This window comes from Micromesistius poutassou (genome assembly GCF_964030765.1).
Source record: "Micromesistius poutassou genome assembly, chromosome: 11".
In the NCBI taxonomy this organism is placed as follows: domain Eukaryota; kingdom Metazoa; phylum Chordata; class Actinopteri; order Gadiformes; family Gadidae; genus Micromesistius; species Micromesistius poutassou.
Window position 1 is genome coordinate 3,427,659 of NC_140281.1, and position 5,217 is coordinate 3,432,875.

The following is a 5,217-nucleotide window of genomic DNA, read 5'->3' on the forward strand; positions in this document are numbered from 1 at the left end:
TTGAGACTCTCTGCCTTCTCTGATGCACATCCAAATATTTCCCCAAACTTCTCCTCAGACCTCATGGTTTGCAATGTGTGAAGCACACCATCAATTACCTTGTAGTCAGTGGAGTGGTCCAAGTGTTCTTCCTGCAGAGAATCTGATGCCACAGCAGTGACGATTTCCAGGCAGAGAATAAACATGAAGTTGATGGCATTTCTGTACATCTGAGCATCTCCTCTGGCCAGGTTAGGTGGGTCGCTGTCACTGATGTCATCAAGGAGCTTCAAAATAGCTTTCAGATTTCTCTGAAGGGCCTTCAGTGCTTTCTCCCTGCAAGCCCATCGGGTATCTGACAACTGCTGGAGCTCCATAACACGCTGTCCAGGGTACAGAGACTGCTGCCATTTCACCAAGGCAGCATGGCGCTTTGGGGAGCCTGTGCAAAAGGCATACAATTTCTCCACAAGGTTGAAAAATGTCACAAAATGCTTGTTGGACTTTGACATTTCTCCAGCTCCTGGCCTGTAGTTGTATCAACATTGCAGACCTCAATGAATTTCTCCTTTATTTGCATATGATGAAAATATCGCACTACAAATGACACTTGTTCTTTGTGTGAAACATCAGAGGTTTCACACAAAGAGTAGGATGGAGTACAGTTCAGCCTCTTTTATTTCACTTTGTATCTCCCTCCTGATGTAAGTACCAAGTGCTGCAATTATGTCATTTTGGCTTCTGTTAGAAAGCAGTGACACCTGGGGCCTTGTCTTGGTGACTTTAACTTTGGCAACTTTTTCCATATATATATTCAGCAAACTGTCATACCGGGAAAACACATCCACCAGTTCAAGGAATTTTCCACAGTTGTTACTGGACTCGCTCTCATCATGACCTCGGAATGCTTGTCCCTGACGTGCAAGATACTTGCACATCAAGATCAATTAATTTTGTCAGGATTTCTCTATTTGTCTGCCTCTCTCGCTCTCTAACTTCCACCCCCTTTACATCTGAAACATCAAATGCAGACTGGAGGGCCTTTTTTTGGAAATTGGTCCATCTAACCATGCTTGTCATGTGTATCTCTGTGATGGAGTGTTGCTTGATTTTTTTCAAGAGCAGTGTTCCACTTTCTTATGCCATCAGTTGTCCACGCTGTTCTGTTTTTATACTTTTCTTCAGAAAGGAAGAGGCGACAACTAAAACAGTGGATTGAATTAGCAGTGGGAGAGTATTCCAGCCACACATTCCCAGAAAACCATTGTTTCTGGAATGACCGCCCCTCAGCATTTGGGTAAGGCATATCTGGTTGACATGGGCCTACACTGCAGCACATTGAAATGTAGCTGTCATTGCACTTGATATGAAATGTGTCAACATGTGAAGGATCTGTTGGATATTGCATAGCAGCTATCTTTTTAATTGTGTCATCACTTTCACATACAGATGCTTCAACATGCCTTTCTTGTTCTCCCTCATCTTCGTCATCACAGAGCACTGTTTCTGTTTCTGAACCTGGTGCTGCACTGGAGTCTGCTTTATCTATATATTCTGGGGATTCATCTACCTCATCTTCCATGCTGGTAGATGCCCTGGCCAGGCTGGCCCTATTGCAGGACAGAACTGAGCTGCTCCCCTGCTGTAGCTGCCTAGAATAAAATAATAATTGTTTTAATAATATCCTATTAAGGTAAATACAAGATTACTGCAAGTCTTGTAACATAGAAATAACTTATGGTTGGGACAAAATAATATAATTAGCTTATATAGCTTCATGACTGATTTAGTACCATCAATCCACTTTGCGTAGACTGGGTATCCCCACCCCCTTTGGGGCAATTGGGAATTGCCTGTTTGTCATTTAGCAAATAAATGACTGCTAGTGTTAATTATGTAGCCTAATGTAAACCTACACTAACACTAAATATTCAGCATACTGATAGATTCACATGCTGTACCAATGACAAACTCTGCCGACATTAGTTGTGTGGTGGTCATCACGTCATATCTATTATTGATTTGGGCTAGCTTGTTAAGCAGGTCAGTCGGCTAATTCATGCTCAGCTGTGTGGCGCTGCATGAGAGAGGCTACTTCACAACAGAGACAAATAAATGCAAGTTATAGCTTGGCAACTGAGGCTTAGGGGGCAAACAATACACTTTAGACTCAATTCATTTATGTGTTACCTCGCTGGTTGGGCAGGGCAGGGGAGTAGGTGTGTGTGTGGCCCACACACACACCTCCGTTTGTGTCCGCTCTGCGCGTTCACGTTGACGAAGGAAGAGAGGTGTGTGCGGAGGAGGAGGGGAGGAGGGGGGCATATTTATTGGGCCATTATTATCACACGTTTTTAATCGTCGAGCATTTATAGATGATAATGTCGGCATGGGCCACATACACTGTTTAAAAAAACAAAAAAACAACAACAACGAACTTTCTGATTTTTTTTTTCTTTTTCAAAAGGGCACTTGATTGGGCCAGGGTGCAAAGGGCAGGTGCTATAGCACCACCTTGGGTCTACCTGTGCACGCCACTGGCTCAGACTGCAGCCTGGCCCGTAAAAAAAACCTTTCTCTACCTCTTGTTTCTAAAATTAAGCACTTGTAGCACTGGCTTTATTTGATGAATTTATGTACCCGCATGAAGATTCTTGCAATTTCTAGTTTGTGTCTTCATGGTTGAATGCACTTATTCTAAGTCGCGTTGGATGAAAGCGTCAGCAAAATAATTGTAATGTAACGCGATGGTTCTCACGGTTTGTCTCCTGGTAGGGGATAGGACGGGCTAAACTGCCGTTACTCATCGCCTGTTACCATGGCGACGGAGACCCCGAGAACAGGTGCGGGGGGATCTGGACCCCGGGGGTCAGAGGTCGACGGAGTTCAACCGCAGGAAACGCTTTGATCTCTGCTTCCAGCTAGCGGCCGGTATGGGTCCCCCTACAGCCAGGCCCGGTTCTACGGGGGTGCATAAGCATGCATTGCACCCCCAAAAAAATTGTTTGCACCCTCAATTGAAAAAAGGAGGGAGTGAATTATTATAATTTTTTTATAAATATGATAAAAAAATAAAACACTTGCTCACAAAACGAATTGTTCCATTAAATACCGTTGTTTGCTGCATTTATTTTGCTCACTAAACCGATAAGAACGTTGTTATTATTATTATGACAGGTGCGCGTGAACTGCGCCCCGTCCGGCGGCGCGCACGTCAGTGACATTAAACTTCTTCGGCAGCAACAATTAGGCATTTACAATGGATATCCGAAAATAAAAAAGAACACCGCAAAAGAATCCAATACATCAGACAGTATAACCGTTGTGAACACTAGCACTAGCAACGCTAGCTCAATCCTGCCCGACTCGCTGCCTTTGCCGGCGCAGCTCTCACTCCCGGACAAGCAGCCTTTGCCGGCGCCACTGTGTTGTTCATAAGAACCCATATTTGCCAATTGTGTTTTGATTGTATTTATTTACAATCTTGTGAACTTTAAGAAAGGCACTATGTATTATTGATTACTTTTTGTGAAAATAACATTCCTAATTGGGTTTTATCTGTCAGCATTAAAAGTTTTGGGCAGCAGAATAAGCACTTATTGACATTAAGTGGTTCACATAAAGGTGCATCTCATAATATTAGAATATCAGGGAAAAGCTATTTTTTTGTAATTTAATTCAAAAGGTTCCATATAATCTAGATGTATTAGACATGAAGTGATATATTTCAAGCATTATCTTGTGAATGATAATGTAAAATTATTTTGTGACATTTAGTGGTTCACTTATATAAATACAGAGCATGTTTTATGTTTATGTTGTTAAATTATTTGGTCTCACAAGGCTACAGTGCTGCTTGAAAGTATGTGAACCTCTTGAGCCTTTTCAAATTTGATTTAATTTAACCATTATTAATTCATTCTCATATCCAAAGCTTGGATATCAATAAGCTAACGTTGCAGCTGAAATGTTCTCCACATCACAAGACATGATGTGATACCATCTTTTAAGCACAGTAAATGTTTTTGTCCCAACATGTCAGTACAACTACCCAGAAGTGCTTGTCTATCTACTGGTAGAAAGGCCTAGTGTAAAAAGCGAAGTCTGAACTGAAGCTGGGTAGCTGGTTTTACTATAGTACTGGTGCACCCCCTATAATCTCAGATGCACCCCAAGGCATTCTGTTCTGGAACCGGGCCTGCCTACAGCGTCGGGTATGCCGTGTCCATGGCCGCCCGTCTCATCCCCACGCTTCTCTTCCTCCTCTTCAGGTCAACACTCTCTAACCCCTACCTGCTCCTTAATCAATCCTGAATAACCTGTCTTGGTTGATGCCTTAATGGATTAATGAATGGATGGGTGGATGGATAGAGGGATGATTGATGGATGGATTAAATGGTTTACTAAATGGATGGATGAATGAATGCCTACATTTATGTATTGTGGATGCATGGATGGATGCCTGAAAGATGTTTCTTGATCCAGCTATTTGTGGGGTGTGTGTATTTTTTTTTATTATTATTATTTTTTTATCTTTGACGTTCTTAAAGGTCCAAACTGCAATCCAAAACACTTAGAAAACTATTGGTCTAAGGTATTGGTCAAAGACCTTCCAACTCAAGAATATGCTGCACAAACTAAAAATAGACAGCAGATTTCACAATTCAGTTTTCAGGGTTAGGGTTAGGGTAACTGTTTTTATGTTGCTGTTATTAATTGGTAGACATATTGAGTATGTTCCTTCCTTCACCAGATGGAGTCGCTAGTGTCCTTCCATCACCATAAATCCATTTATTATCTGGAGGAAATCAATTCCTTATTGACTGCCTAAATGACGATGGTCGAAATGGCCAGTTGAAAAGTCTCTAGGTTATTTATTATTTGTTTATATTGCCGATGTTCTTTCTATCGTGTGCACAAAAAGCCCGAACACGGTGTAGGCCTACAGGTTCTGATGACTGAGAGCCGCGTCCTGACCAATCACAGCCGGAGGGGCTGGGAGGAGGGGGACGAGGGGAAATCTCAGCTCCGAATTTCCGAGAATAAGATGACACCAGTTTACGTTTGTAATCACATGGATCGTCTTCCTTGTCTGTTCATGATCCGCTCCTTTGAACCAGAGCAAAACTCGAAACGACCTGCGCAGAAAGACCTGCAGAGGGAGCTGGGTCCGCCAGAGTCCCCCCCGCCCACGCCAACTCACTCAACTCACACACTTCGTCCCGCTTCACTGAAGTC